Source organism: Pongo pygmaeus, chromosome 1 (genome assembly GCF_028885625.2).
Source record: "Pongo pygmaeus isolate AG05252 chromosome 1, NHGRI_mPonPyg2-v2.0_pri, whole genome shotgun sequence".
Taxonomy (NCBI): domain Eukaryota; kingdom Metazoa; phylum Chordata; class Mammalia; order Primates; family Hominidae; genus Pongo; species Pongo pygmaeus.
This window is the reverse complement of record NC_072373.2, coordinates 35560491-35577133: the sequence shown is the minus strand read 5'-3', so window position 1 is coordinate 35577133 and position 16643 is coordinate 35560491. Positions and strand designations below refer to the sequence as shown.

The following is a 16643-nucleotide window of genomic DNA, read 5'->3' as shown; positions in this document are numbered from 1 at the left end:
GGACATTTTAGACACTGCTAAAGATACAGAATTGAACATGGCGGGGCTCGCAACCTCCATGCTTCTCACCAGGACATGGGCTTTTCCAGAGCACACAGTATGTCATTTATCTCTGCACCTCTGCCCAGCCCATCCCCATGCCTACTTCGCTGCCCAGGTATTGTAGAGGCTCAATGAATGTTCATCAAAATTACATGAAAGAAAGGAGCTGCTCACGATAAGTAGCACAAAACAGAATGTGGCAAAGATCTTAGAAACCATGCAGTATAATGGGATAGGCCATAGGAAAAGGGCATTAATAACCATCTGGAGTGATCAGGAGTCAACTTCCAGGAGGACTCATGAAGGAGTTGGCTTCTGGCCTTAAAGGAAAGGAAGAGCCTCGATGGGCAGAAATGGGGCAGCATAAAAATTTCTGGAGACAGGGCAGTTCCCTGTCATCCAGTTTTTCTGCCAAGTCGGGTGTGTAAGAGAGTGTGGTAGCACACAAGACCAGAAAGATGGGGTTGAATTATTAAGAACCTTAAGTTTTTGTGTTTTAGACTTCAGACTGCTCTGTAGGAAATGAGGAGCCATTGAAGGTTTTTAACACAAGGGTGGTATAAACAGTTATGTCATATCGAAATTCAACCACTGAGCATTGTGTGAGACACCTTCATATATGTTCTTTTATTTAATCTTATTTAATTCTTGACTCCAAACAACTTTGTAAATTAGATAGTTTTACTGTGTGTTAATTACATCTCAATAAAGATATGTAATAAAACACCTCTATTTTTGAGATGAAGTAGTACACAATTTCTTAGAAAAAAAAAACAAACAAAAAACAGTCTTCTAAAGCTTCACTTTAACTTTTGTGGGATGCCCTTCTTTATGCTCAAGAAATTAAGAAAAAACAAAAGGAAAGGAAAGAGGGAGAGAGGGAGAAGTGAAGGAAAAGGAGGGAGGGAAAAGGAAAGAAAAAAAGAAAGGAAGAAAGGAAGGAAAGAAGGAAGGAAGAAAGACAGGCTTCATATGTTCATGATTCTGTGTCCTTTTTGGTAGTATGGGAAGGAACTGTGGCAGAGGGAAATTCAACTACTGTCTGAGTTAATCTCAGGTCAGATGCACTATTACTGAGCTTCAGGGTTGTATAACAAAAATCTGTTTCTTTCCATAGCCATCTCCTTAACACAGTGTATGAAAAAAATTGTTTTTAGGGGTCTTGATTTAATTTAGCAGTTTCTTAAATTCTGTGTGTTCTATGTGCCTGAGCAGCCTATGAATTTTTTTTTCTTCATGTGGAAATTCGGGGATTGACAATGCCATTGTTAAAGCCCTTTTAAAGACAGTTCATTTAGTAAGACTGGTTCCCATTGGACACACCTTGAGGAGTTAGTTGCATGTGTTAAAGAGATTTATTCCCAGATAAATTGGCTTATAAATATGAACCAACTCGTGTAAGGCAATCCACAGAGCAAGACTTGAGGGAACTATTTTTTCTACTTTAGGGACTGGCTTCTAGGAAAGACCTGATAGGTAGCTCCTCTTCCTATGCCTGGCCCTGGATATTTAACTCCCACTGAATGTGGGAAGCTAAATTCCTCTTACTTAACACAGCAGTCCTGAAGGGCTTGTAAACCCATCATCGGACAGTTGAGTTGAGGAGGTTAAGAAAACTGACATGAAGAGAGGCTTTATAATTCTGTAAGCAATTTTTTCTTGGCCAAAGATGTTGGCCGGGCACGGCGGCTCAAATCTGTAATCCCAGCACTTTGTGAGGCCGAGAGGGGCAGATCGTGAGGTCAAGAGATCAAGACCATCCTGGTCAACATGGTGAAACCCCGTCTCTACTAAAAATGCAAAAATTAGCTGGGTGTGGTGGCACGCACCTGTAGTCCAGCTACTTGGGAGGCTGAGGCAGGAGAATCACTTGAACCCAGGAGGCAGAGGTTGCAGTGAGCTGAGATCACGCCGCTGCACTCTAGCCTGGGCAACAGAGCGAGGCTCTGTCTCCCGCTGTCACCCAGGCTGGAGTGCAATGGCATGATCTCAGCTGAAGATGTCTTAAAGCGCCATTATTGTAATCGTCTCTCCCTTGTCTTGCTGCCCATCAAGAGATAACTGAAGAAATGGAGCCAGCTCAGCCTGTTACATGTTGAACAACCCTGGGCTTCATCCTTCAGCTTTTCGTTAAAGAACTTCTAGGAAACACATGAAGATGAGAAAGTTGTAGTCAGGTTAACATGAAATAAAAAATATAAAAAGCCACTCAAGGACATTAATTTGCATCCTAATGCAAGCCACTCGTTTCAAATGCATCGTTTAAAGTGTCTTGAAACACTGCAAATTTCTGTTTTTGTCTGGAAATTTTATTTACTGTTAGTTTCTCACTGATACTAACACTAAAAACCTTTAGAAAACTCCCAAAGTCTGTGTTCTTCAGGGGAAGGAGGGTGGAGAATCTGTTCTGTGGTGCTCATGGGAGATAGAGTGATAGATGGCCTTGGAAGTGGGGAAGCAGGGACCTAATCTCTATGAGAGGAGCAGACGGGGGCTGCCAACAGCAAGCTCGTCTCTGGGAGTCCATAGCATAGGATGCCCAGATCACTATGGTTTCCTACTCTCCTCAGAGTGATTAGCACTTCTCACCTTGAAGTCCCTGAATTTGAAGTTTGTCGTGGATTGTATGAGCCTAAACCTCACCCAACCACTGCTCTCAGAGCAGGAAGCTGGGACTAGAGAGACCTGAGATGCCTATTAAATTGCTAAAACTCACACAGAGTTTAAGGTCTTTAGAGCAAAGATATCTTGCTCCTTGGTTTTATACAGAATTAGAACATGTGGATGCTGTACTCAAGGACTGTCAAGGAAAACCAGACAGCAGAGGCAGTGATGTGAGTTCCAATTCCAGTGTGTCCAGCTGGCATGTATCCTTTGCTACCTGAGTCCTTTGCAGAACCTTCTGCTCTGCAATACTCCTGCCTTCCCTGTTTACAACTCCAGGAGGCTCTAGAATTCTTTCTTGGAGCGGGGACAACCTCTGAGGGGCTTGGGTGAAGCCTAAATGACCAACGGGAGCAGTAAACCTCTTGGGATGAGGGCAGCAAGGGCCAACTTGCTGGGCATCATCCAACTGAGAAGGAGCTGTGTGGATGTCCTTTTCTCTGTTCTGGCTGGGGAAATGGATATGGTGGGTGTAGCAAGGAGAGTTAGAATCATAGGTGATTAAAGGAGAAGCAGATATGCTTTCTTGGATCCATCAGGTTGTTGGTAAGGACTTAGAATGGTTTACATTGTGGATCCCAACACATAGGCTTTGGAATCAGCCAGAATGCCAGTTCTTCCACTCACCTCCCTGAAGCTCCATCTTCTTAATCAGTAAAATCCATGTCACTAACCATTCACTGAATGGTTATTCAGGACCAAGCACTATTATAAGGGCTTTACATGCATTAACTCATGTAATCCTCATATGTACCTTACAACGTAGCCTAGAATTTGTGAGCTTCATTCTCCAGATGAAGACATGAAGGCACAGAAGGGCTGAGTGACTTCATCCAAGTCACAAGGCTAACAGATGACAGAGCAAGGATTTGGATCCAGGGAGTCCAGCTTCAGAGTCCATGCTGTGGACACGACTTTACCTTGTTTCTGCAAGATTGAATGAGACAGCAAACTCATAGGTTCTCCATGAGTAATAATTGTTATCACTCCAAGTTATTAACATTGAGCCGTGATACGGTTTGGCTGTGTCTCCACCCAAATCTCATCTTGAATTGTAGTTCCCATAATCTCCATGTGTCATGGGAGGGAGCCATTGGGGGGTGATTAAATCATGGGGGCAGTGACCCCCATGCTGTTCTTGTGATAGTGAGTGAGTTCTCTTAAGATCTGATGGTTTTATAAGGGGCTTTTTTCCCTTTGCTTGGCACTTCTTTCTCCTGCCACCTTGTGAAGAAGGATGTGTTTACTTCCCCTTCCACCGTGATTGTAAGTTTCCTGAGGCCTTACCAGCCATGTGGAACTGTGAGTCAATTAAACCTCTTTCCCAGTTTCTTCAATGCAGTGTGAGAATGGACTAATACAAGCCACTACCTGTTGAGCATAGTTAATAAACAAAACAAACTAGAAATTCATGTAATCATTAGCTTCTATCCTAGTGGACTCTAAACATTTTAGTTATGCACCCCAAGTTGTAAAATATTCCTGAACATATATTTGTGTATGGATTAGAAAGATGTCCTATTGTGCATATGACCATTATGAAACATGTAGAACTTATAAACTGAAATCAAAAACAAATTTAAAAATAGGAGTTCAATATAGATCTACCTCGGAAACATAGTGCGTTTGGTTCCAGATCACCACAATAAAGCAAATATCATAATAAAGTGAGTCCCACCAATTTTCTGGATTAGGTTTTGACTTTAAGGGAATGTTGTGGCTGGTTTGATGTTTTATCCAGACCACTCTAACTTTCTCCCTATCAGCAAAAGGCTGTTTTGCTTTCTTATCATTCCTGTGTTCACTGGAGTAGCACTTTTAATTTCCTTCAAGAACTTTTCCTTTGCATTCACAACTTCTGTAACTGGTGCAAGAGGCCTAGATTTCAGCCCATCTCAGCTTTCCACATGCCTTCCTCACTAAGCTTAATCATTTCTAGCTTTTGATTTAGAGTAAGAGATGTGACTCTTCCTTTTACTTGAACCTTTAGAAGCCATTGTAGGGTTATGATTTGGCCTAATTTCAATATGATTGTGCCCCAGGGAATAGGGAGCCAGAGGAGAGGGAAAGAGACAGGGAAACAGTCGGTTGGTGGAGCAGTCAGAACACACAACGTTTACTGATTATGTTCGCTGTCTTATATGGGTGCAGTTCATGGCACCTCAAAACAACTACAGTAGTAACCTCAAAGATCCCTCACCACAGATCATCATAACAGATATAATAATAATAATGATAAGGTGTGAAATATTGGGAGAACTACCAAAATGTGAGACAGAGACACAGAGTGAGCATGTGATATTGGAAAAAGACGGCATCAATAGATTTGCTGTATGCAGAGTTGCCATAAATCTTCAATTTGTAAAAACATGCAATATCTGCAAAGCACAATAAAACAAGGGCATGCCTATAATAATCCCTGCTCTTCAGGGGCATGGATTCCTCACTCTATTTCGAAGACCACCAACAAGCTCACATTTTCCATTTTGTCCTTAAGAGTTGAAGAGTCAGCCCTGACCATCTGAGGACTCCTGCCTCGCCACACTGACTTCTCATTCTTTAAGCCCAGGTTACAATCCAGTGGTCAGATGACACAAAGCAACCTCTCGTGGGGTACCTGGGCCAGTCGTGGGTAGACCTGTGAACCCAGCAATCAGCAATTTCAGCCCCTCTGTTATTCCCCCCTCTCCTCACCAGACCCCTGTTCCCGGACCTTCTCAAATGCCCGATGGTGACTGATCCCTCTCTCTCTTTCCCAGTGCTCTGAACAAAAATACTGAGTGTCCTTCTCCTTCCTGAACTTAAGTCGCATACAGGGCTGTCAGCCTCCCAAGCCTTATCTCCATTTAAACGTTCAAAGGCTCATTTTCCTCAACAGTCAAATGAGGATGTTAATTTTCTGTGTATCCAAGTGTTGTGAAGTTGAAATGGGGAACCGTTGCGACCATGCCTCGCATACTACCTAGAGTGCACCAGGCACTCAACAGGGCTCCTACACGTCCAGGAAGTCTGGATCTAGAAGAGAAGACTCTGTTCTCCCTTATAGGGGAGTAAATAGAAAGAGATGTTACCCTGAAATGATACCGTAGCCTGCTAAACCCTATCCTAGCCTAATGGCACTGGGCTGACTGCTAACGGCTGGAGGTTGCTCCCCCAAGAGACTCAGTGTGAGTGGTACCAAGAATGGGGATGCTGCCTTTGGCTTCATCACTTGAAGATGGGACCCTGGCAGTGGCTCCCTCCAGCTTAGTCTTCCAAACCCCAACACACGCATAGTCATCAGCTCCCCTCCTCCCAGGTCTCCTTCCGCCCCTGGACCTCCCTGACCATTCAGGAGGCAGGGCCATTCCGAGGCCAGAGAAGGAAGGCGGGGGAAGGCTGCCCCACTGGGCTGAAGGGCAGCTGTTTATATTATAATTAAGGTTTTACAGCATAAACTGAAATGTAGCTTGACTATTCCTACAAGGCACTGGAGGTAATTACCACTGCTAGAGGCATTCTCCACTGCCAATTATTTCCCTTCCTAATTGAATAACTTAGGCCACACTGTGGAGGGCCAGCGAAAGGAAGGAGGTGCTTTCAAATACGAACACTCCTTCAGAGGGCTCAGAACAGCGCAAAGCTTAACACACTCTCAGTCCAACCCTGTCTGAGCGTTCTTTCCTAGGAATGTAGCATAGAGGATAGGAACGTTAGTCCCAGAGTTCTACCATTTACTAGTTCAGGCAGATCAAACTCCCTGCATCTATTTCCCCTTCTATAAAATGGGAATAATTGAAGTTCAAGCAGACTGCATTTTATTACAGTTTTCTTTATTGTATTTTGCAGATTTTAGGGTTTTTTTTGTTTTGTTTTGTTTTTTTTACAAATTGAAGGTTTGTGTAACCCTGCATCAAGCAAGTCTGTTGGTGCCATTTTTCCAACGGCATGTGCTCGCTTCTTGTCTCTGGGTCATATTTCTCACAATATCTGCGTAATTCTCACAATATCTCAAACTTTTTCATGATTACTATATCTGTTATGGCGATCTATGACCAGGAATCTTTGATCTTATTATTGTAATTGTTTTGGGGCACCATGAACTGCACCAACATATGACAGCAAACTTAATAAATAAATGTGTGTGTTCTGCCTGCTCCATTGACTTGCTATTTTCCCGTCTCTCTCTCTCTGAGCCTCCCTGTTCCCTGAGACACAATAATATTGAATTAGACCAGTTAATAACCCTACAATAGCTTCCAAGTGTTCAAGTGAAAGGAAGAGTCACATATTTTCCATGTTAAATCCAAGGCTAGAGATGATTAGGCTCAGTGAGGAAGGCAGGTCAAAAGCTTAGATAGGCCAAAAGCTAGGCAGGCCTCTTATGCCAAACAGTTAGCCAAGTTATGAATGCAAAGGAAAAGTTCTTGAAGGAAATTAAAAGTGCTACTCCAGTGAACACAGGAATGATAAGAAAGCAAAACAGCCTTATTGCTGATAGGGAGAAAGTGTTAGCGGTCTGGATAAAAGATCAAACCAGCCACAACATTCCCTTAAGCCGAAGCCTAATCCAAAAAATTCGTGTGACCCATTTTATTGCGATATTAGCTTTATTGCAGTGGTCTGGAACCAAACCCGCTGTATTTCCAAGGTATGTCTGTGTAGACTTCATGGCATTGTTGTGAGAATCAAATGAAATAATAATAATAATTCTGGCACATAGAGAACATTCAATAATTCTGGCTTAAGGAGGTGTTTCCAACAGAGGGTGTGACCGTGGAGGTGCAGACATTTTTCTCTTCCCTGCACAGATGGATGAAACTGAGGCAGAAGTCACACCTCAGTCCCAGTGAAACAACTTGGTCTGGGAGTACCAGCAGCAGATAGAAAGCATGCCTCCCTGGCTTAAAAATAATAAATTCCTTTGAGTTACAGAAGAAATGGCCCCTCCCAAGAAAGCCGGACAGATATTCAAGATATCCAGTCCCTGGGAGTGTTCACTAGTCCTTTTGCCTCCTCTGTATCCATACAAGGTGGCTGGCATTGTGCACAGGCCTGCGGTGGCTTCCTCAGCCCCATGGAAACCCATGATTAATAGCACATACATTTGTTGAGTGCTTTCAACTTTTTAAATTTTATTCTACTCTCATTTCTTTCACACCTCACAACCACCTGGAAAATAAAAGTATCCTTCCTGGTTTACAAATGAAAAAAATAGAGACTGAGAGAGATAAAATAACTCACATAAGCTCAATCAAGGACTGAAACACAGCTCTCTGCCTCCAATTTTTCCCACTGCTCCTCCATAGGAAGGAAGTCCATTCAGCTTTCAGGGTTCACCACACACTCCCTTCCCAAAGCCCAACCCTTTTGCTATTGAAATTATATAGTGCGTTTAAAACATCACAAAAGCCAGAGATTGTGAATTCTCCCACTTTAGTGTGCATACAAGTCTCTTGGGGAATGTGTTTACAAATGACAATTCCAGGGCCACACTCCTAGGAAGTCTGACTCCCTGCATCTAAGATGCGGCCCAGGAATCTGAAGGTTAACAAGGGCTCCAGGTTTTTCTGATTTCAATAGTTCAATGAGACGGCAACAAAGTCATATGAAAGAGCACCGATGGGACCTCAGTGAGTTGACTTAATCTTTCTGAACATTCATTTCCTTATATGCAGAGGGAGATAATAATATTTACCTCTGCGAGGTTTTGTGAAAATTAAATGATATAATGCATGTAAAGTGTTGTGCACCATGCTTGGCACATAGAAACTGCTCTGGTGACATCAGTCCTTATTAGCACAACTGCTGCTGTTGTCATGAATATTACTGAAATACCACCAAGCTTTGTGTTACTCAAGGGATAAATTATAAGCTTGAGACCTTATCATTTGGAGTCACTAAATCTATAGAAAATTGGGATGTAAAAGAAACATAAATAGAATTTGATAAATTTAAGTCATTTTTTAATAAGACTGATTCATTTATCCTCATTTAACTGCCTTGGGGTGGGGGTGTTGGCAACTGTTTGGACAAATAGGAATTTGTTCTCTAATTAGCAGACACTGATTAATGGCAGGAAAGGGGAGCAACCGGTGGATATGCCGGGGGCGGGGGGAGCTTCTTGAGAACTGGCTTTAAGTTAATGTGATCTACACAAAAATTCAATAGCAGACAGCACTGAGATGGACAAGAACGTATAGACCCCATCACCAGCCACGAACAGTTTCCTCCTAGTTATCCTCCATTTCTCTAGGACTCTGGGGACATCTCTGAGTGCAAGGGCATCCCGGGACTCCAGGCTGCCTCTATAGGTCTGAAGTCTGAGTGAAGAGGAGCTCTGCCTTCTTATTAGGGAAAGCTGGCCCAGAGGCTGCCCTAGGACTGCTTCTCCTGGTTTCTCCTGGGAAAAAAAAACAAGAAGGAAGAAATTTCAGAAGAAAGTAAGACAAATTGAGCTAAGTGAATGACTTACAGACTGTCAGTGGTGGGAACCCGGCACTCCACATATACACACACTTTGAATTTGGCAAAAAGCCCAGGTGAGGTATGAAGTGACTGTCAGCCAGGACTACCCACAGGCTGGCCTGGGGCTGGTGGCCTGAGCTTTGTCAGAGAGCCTCTAGATATCTGCATTTCACCCAGGCCACCTCTGTCTTTTAGTGAGGCCAAGTAGGCACACACACACAAAAACTAAACAGTTTCGGATTGGAGAAGGCCCAGAAATACTCTTGGGTATATTTTGACATCTCAGGAAGTAGGTTCTGAGAGAGGAACCCCAGCATTTCCACACCTGATAGGGCAGGGGCAGGTGGACTTCAGTAGTTGACGTCAGGCGAGTCACGCTTCAGCCCTTCCGTTGGAAATCTGAGGCCCAAAACACATTTTTTGGATGAAAGCCAACCACTCCGGAGAGTTGTCTCTTATTCAAGCTGTGCAGTGAACTACCTACATACTGTGAATTGAGAGACCTGGAAAGTCTCATCCCCCCAAAACACTCGCTCCCCAAGCATTTCTGTCTCCAAATGTGTTTATCCCCTCCTACTACAACATATCCAGGCCATAACTTTCCTCTGTGATCCAAGTTCCTAAGGTGATGCAAGAGCAGGAGGGATACTCCAAGGAGAAGAGGCTACAGCAATAACAGGTGAGGCAGACACGGGTCAGTCCTGCTCTCGCTTTCTCTAGAACCCCATCTTCTGCCTTCATCTTCTGTCTTACTCTGCTATTCTCCATGACCTTGCTTTGTCTCTGTCACCTGCTCCCTGTACCTTTTCCATCTCTATGTCCATCCTATGCCAGGTCGGTGCTGGGCACACAGTGGGCCCAATCTATGCCTGAGGAATGACTAAACAGTGAATGAACAGAGAGGCGTGGAAGAACATTCAGGGTGAGGGCTGCAGGCACATCCATGCCAGCCCTCCTTTTCCCCCAGGGAAAGCCCAGAAGGAAGCAGACACTGGAGAAAAAGGACTGGCTGTTAATCTTTTACCCAAAGTTCAGCTCCACAGTAATGCTATTTGCGCTGCCCCTGCTAACTGGGGGCAGAAAATGTGGAAACATCACATATTTGCCATAAATCTGCTGCTTTTTATGTAAAAACATTCATGACTGGCTTCATGTTTTAGTCCTTACTTTCTCTCCCTCTTCCTGTATCCATTTTTATAACCCCCTGTTCTCACATGCCAAAACAACGTAACTAATCACTCTGTCACCTTGATCCCCTGCAAAGACGCCTTCTCCACTGCTTCCACCCCACCCGCCTTTGCCATCTACTTTTCCAGCTCTTCCCTCCAGGGCAGCAGACTCTTGCATCCATAGTCACCAGGGCACACAGATCTCATTTTCTTTATGATTCATCTCCCAAGAGGAGAAATGACCAGGATCAAGAAATGCATATGTGTGACATTGCTGGGGAAATGTGGCTTCAGACAAGACAGGAGTTGGCAGAAATGGAGGTTACTCGCTTTACTCAAAGCGAGGAGCTGGGAGAGGTTACCTTGGGTGGGGGGTTTTATTGGTTTTCATATTTATCACTGGGGAGTGCTGTTAGTGAATTGCCATCCTCCAAAATCAAACCATCAAGGTTGTATTTGGGCACTGAAGAACTGCTGGTTTCAGAAAGTGCCCCTGTTGGTCTGACAGTTTCTCTTGATCAGGAAGTGTCACTGGGAGATCCAGATACCAAAGTCCTGTGAGCCCCTTTGTGCTCTCCTCTGATTGCTCAGGAGCCTTTGACACACTACACTTTGTCTGTCCTTCTGGAAGCCCTTTCTTCATTTGGTTTCCAGAGACCGCAAGCTTCTGGTTTTCTTTCTACATCCCAGGACATTCTTTTGCCAGGTCTTCCTCTTCTTCCTAATCTCTAACAGTTTGAGTAATGTAGAGCTCAGACCTTGAACCTCTTCTCTATCTATTCCACCTGCCTTTGTCATCTCTCTCCTTCATGGATTTAAATATCAGGTTGATACATAAGAAACATCTGATGATCAATCTTTTTCACCTGTAAAAAAAAAGACAAGTTCAATGGTCCTACCTAATGCTATATAGGATAACTCCCAAATCTTTATCTCTGTCCCCTGACCTCTCTTTGAACTTCAGACTCTTACCCAGCTGCCTACTTAGACACCTCCACTCAGATGTCTAATTGGTATGTCCAGATCAACCAAAGCAGTTCAGAGTAGGACTCTAGACTTCCCTGCCAAGTTTGTTCCTCTCCCAATCTTCCCCATTTCAGTTAAGCACAACCCCACTCCTCTGGTTGCTCAGATCGAGAACCTAATAGTCATCCTGGCTTCTTCTCTTTCTCCCACGTTACAGAAGTAAGTTCTTTTAGCTCTAACCTCACTTCTGACATCTTTGCTCTTATCATCCTAGGCCAAGTTTCCTGGGGTTGTTTCCTAGATTAGTGTAATGACATCCTAACTGGTTTCTGCTTCTGCCTCTACCCTTGGACCTTCTATAATCTACTATCTTTACAGCAGTCAGAGTGATCACTCTGAAGCATACATCACATTGTGCCATTCTGTCCAGCCCAAATACTCCAATGTCTTCCAATAATGCTCAGAATAAAATCTAAACTCCTTACTCTGCCTATTTCCCAGCCCCTGCCCGTGTCTCTAATCTTCATCTCCTTTGCCTGCTTCACTCAGCTATAAATCAAGGCCTTGCTACTTCCTACTTCCTCTGCCTCTGACACTCTCACTCCACTCATTCAAGGGTGTTCAGTATCACCTCCTCTGGAAAAGCTTTCATAGACCATCCCATTATCAGTAATACTTATCCCTTCATCCTGCCTTCTTTAATATGCTGATCACATGATAGTATATGATAAAATGACTTGTTTATACGTTTATTATCTACCTAACAATTAGAGCCTAAGTTCTGTGAGGGCAAATATTGTTCTCTGTCAGTGCTCTTTCCTAGTGCCGGGCACATGATAGATGCTCAGCAAGTGTTTAAGTGAATGAATGAATTGATGAATGAGTGTGCCAGGCCCCCAGCTCTGTATCCTGTGAGAGCTCAATACACACTTGACACTTGAAAACCTTGAGCCAGAAGAACTTTGAGCCAGAAGAACTTTGAGCCAGCAGTCTAATAATGTGGGATTAGGATTGTACTGCAATGTGAGTTTGTAGTTTTTAGAATACTTCCTTATATATGATAACCACTACCTCCTCTTCCCAACAGGATGGAAGATCCCAAGGAGGTCACTTCACCATTTCCATTTTCTCCAGCCAAAACATTTAAGTTTTTATTCTTCATGCAGTGACCATGACATCCTTGGTGTTGGCTATCACAACCACACACACACACACACACACACCACACCACATCACACCAATAATGATAAAAATAATAGCAAACTTTCAATAAGATCTTGCATTGAACCAAGCACTGTTCTAAACTTTTTACATATATTATCTCATTAGGATGGCTTAATAATCCTATAAAGCAGGTGCAGATTTGATCTCCACAATCAGGTGAGGAAACTGAGGCACAAAAGGGACTAAGTAACTTTCCAAAGTTTACACAGCCGGTAAGAGAACAGGCCAAATATTTCTGAGGTTTTCAGTTTAGGATAAGGTCTCTAGCGATGCTATCCATAGAAAGTCCCAGTCTCCTACTGTCCCCACTGTCCAGATTGCTCAAAGCTCTGAAAATCCCATAAAGACAAGGGCAATGAACATTAAGGGCCTCCTATGTTACAGGGAGAAAGACCCTAGGTCCCCATATCCACCAAGGTGATGTGCTTCCACCCAAAGTATGACCAAGACAGTGACACAATAGGGTCCTTTTCCCTCATTTACCCTCTAAGGGTGCTCCTTGTCACTCAGAGCTGGCCCTGTTTCCCAGCCCAGTTGAAGGACACGTTTGCCTCACATCTTCAAGTGAACAGCCAGAATCCATATAGCAATTTCCTCTCCCTCACCCTCCCTTTTTAGCTTAGCTCCATCTGGTAAATAGGAGTCCTGGTTCCCCCGGTTCTCAACCGTCACCTGACACGTAGCACCTAAAGAAGAAGGCTTTCTGAAAAAAATCACATCGCCTGCACTGGTAAGGACAAGGAACCCTCAGGCTCATGCATTGATATGGTTTGGCTATGTCCCCACCCAAATCTCGTCTTGAATTCCCATATGTTGTGGGAGGGACCTGGTTGGAGGTAATTGAATCATGGGGGCAGGTCTTGTCCTATGCTGTTCTCGTGATAGTGAATGAGTCTCACGAGATCTGATGGTCCTATAAGGCGGAGTTTCCCTGCACAAGCTCTCTCTTTGTCTGCTGCCATCCATATTAAGACATGACTTTCTCTTTCTTGCCTTCTGCCATGATTGTGAGGCCTCCCCAGCCACACGGAACTGTAAGTCCATTAAAACCCTTTTTCCTGTATAAATTACCCAGTGTTGGGTATGTTTTTATCAGCAGTATGAAAATGAACTAATACATGCATTGATGTCCGCCTCCTGCAATCCTGGCAGTGGGACCAATGGGCTGCCTAGAGGCTGCTGCTTCTCACCCAGGGATAGCTGACAAGGCACAAGGGCATTGCTCCCAGCAGGCTTCTGCCCCCTCCCTGGCAGTGCTAGGCCAGTGAAGAAAGAGCGGGAGAGAGGGAGGGATGTCTCTCCAAGTAACAGAACAAGCAAAAAGATAAATGGAACCAATTTCAAAAGGAGTTACAGGGCAGCTGGGGAAGCAAGACCCCTGACTTATAGTTAAGGCTCTGAAGCATCAATTAATATGCTTCACATCTACCCCACCTTGCTCTTGGATGCACCAAATGCTTTCAGGAATACCCCCAGAGTCCCCTCCTCACAGCTAGACAGGACTCACTTTCCACAGCACTAGAAACAAAGATTTCCAATACTCAAACTTTACATTCAAAAGCTGCTTGTCTAAACCTGGATACAGAAAGATTTAAAGGCATACTTGCAGTGCAGTTTTTCCAGAGAAAGTGGGATATAAAGGAAGAGGGAGGGAGCAGGGAGGGAGAAAATATTAGCTTAAGAAATCTCAAGCCACTGACCCAGGAAGAACCCAGTGCTAGAGGGAAGTTGAGTTGTGACTGAGGTTTTCTTTTTGCAATCCTACAAGGTGGTTAATGCCAGCCAATGGTGGCCAGCTCATTATCGATGGGTTGCCCAGTTTGGAGTGACTCATCTATGCCCCAGACTGCCCCTCCACATGGATCATCCCCTGTTTAACAACCTAGGAAGTTGGTGAACCCCTTGCCAAGCACCAATGAACTTTGAGACTTTCAGAAATCACAACCTTTGTGGGTATCAGTCTCCTCATCTGCAAAATCAGGCACTGACAAAATGATTTCTAAGGTCCTATGTAGTTCTAATATTCTGGAATTTAATAAAGGCCTATAGTGGGATATTATTGAGAAAAAATCCTTTGCTCATCATGGAATGGTTGCTAGCAATTCCCACAAAATAAGCAGTAGAGTCTCCCATATAACCTAGTTTTTAAATTTTAATCAAAGCCCATGAACTGAAAACAATCAAAATATGTATTTCTGGAAGGGGCTAATTGTATATGAATTTCATTATTACCCAGATATATCCACCATCACTCATGAGATCAACGACATATGATCATCTTATTGGTCATCTTCAAAATGATTTACTAAGTAATGATTAGTTGCCAAGGACTATGGTGGGAACTTTAGGGAATGCAGAAAACTAATATTATATTGTTTCCATCTTTAGGAGAAAAAATGACAAATCTATATTTTAAAAATCTAGAAACTAATACAGGAAATTTAGAATCATAATAGAATTTTTTTTTAAGTTTAAGACTGACTACTGTTCATTTCAATGTTGACAAGTACAGACGTCCAGGTAATGCTAAACTTTTGAAGCACAAATGAAAATGTATAATATTATTATCACTAAATTATATCGCTATAAACAAGTAATCACTGGTGCCCTGCAAATGTGCATAGAATATTTACCTTAGCCCACATTTTGTTTAGAGAAAAATCTAGTCTTTCTCCATAAGATAATGCTCAGGTTGATCATTTTAGTTTCAATACCGTATAGATGTGAGATTTTTACCCACAACAACCTTGTAGACAGAACCGGCTATATAATTTGTGGGGTCCAGTGCAAAATGGAAATGTGGGATTTTTTGTTTACAAATTATTAATACTAAGAATTTTAAGATGGCAAAAGCAGGGCATTAAATCAAGTGTGGGCCCCTTCTAAGGTCAGGGCCTGCTCATAGATTATCCAGAAGTAGTCATGGCTGACATTTAATGAGTTCTTGCTGTCTGCTGAGCACAGCTCTAAAAACTGTACATTTATTAACTCTTTTAATCCTCAGAACAACCCTGGGGGGGAAGTAGTATTATTCTCTACCTATAATAAGGAAACAAAGGCATAGAAAAGTTAAGCATCTTACCCATGGATCCATGGACAGGAAATAGAGCCAAGATTTCACGACAGGATTTTGAGGCAGACTGGGTTCAGGTCCCATCACATTGCTACACTATGCTACTTCTAGTAGTCATTCTCCCAAACTGAGTCTGGAAATTATACTAATGGATTTCCACTCCACAGAGTCTTTTAATTTTCTTCTCTCCTAAGATTAACACTGGGCTTGAGTAACTCTGAGGTTGTCACAGTTCCAAGGAACTGCAATGACTAGGGGCCTATTGCATATGTGTGACTGGATGGATGTAGGCAAAGTAGAGTAAGCCTGAATGCAGAGAGCTGGGCATAGTTTTTCTTAGACTCCCACATGTTATTGAAGCCCCGCAGTGGAAGCCTCCTGAAGCTTCACAGCTAAGGCTCTGGGTAAAAATGGCTCAGACCAAGAAGGCCCACCAGACTCCAATAAGCCTGGTTCCATTTCATGCTGGAAGGATGGGGTCTCTGGGCAGAGCTGGGCTTGCCTGCAACAACCTTGGCTTCTAGCTCACGGCTGTGGCCTTGCTCCTGGGCAGGTCCCACAGGAGGAACTTCCATGCTAGGCACTCCACCCTCGCCATAGAGGGCTGTGAGTCAGCCACATAGAGTGAAAAATGAAGAGCACTGTTCTTGGAGGGAAGAACATTAGGCAGCCTGGCCCTCTGCTTTCTAGAACTGTGATTTTCCAACTTCAGTTGGGCATAAAGATCAACTTTAAAAAAAAAAAAAGTTGGCTCCTATGCTTACTTTTTATATAACAAGCCTTTCAGGATTTCTGATGTAGGTGATGCATTCTTCAAGAATCACCATCTAGAAAATGGATAACCTTAACATGATGGGAGCATTTCCAGGGGAGAGTCGGTGATCACTCTCCTTCACCATCAGGGATGAGCCAGCTACAGCACCACTTCCAGCAGGGCTTAGACTAGTCGGATGAGACACCTGAAGGAGGGAATGCAGCCCCCAGCTTTCTACATGGATGCTAGAGTCCCAGGTCATTCTTTTTTAACTTCAGCTAATAATCTTAATCAATATTTTTAT

At 43.4% G+C, this 16643-nt stretch overlaps 1 long non-coding RNA gene across 1 annotated transcript in view; it reads right to left on the bottom strand.

Moving 5' to 3' along the window:
- Positions 1-9478: 9478 nt before the first annotated feature.
- The window catches only part of LOC129043795 (uncharacterized), a 169304-nt gene continuing 162139 nt past the window's right edge, over positions 9479-16643 (bottom strand). Inside the window, exon 6 of the long non-coding RNA XR_008504529.1 lies at positions 9479-11188. This is a non-coding gene — a long non-coding RNA (uncharacterized LOC129043795). The remainder of the gene's footprint in view (positions 11189-16643) is intronic.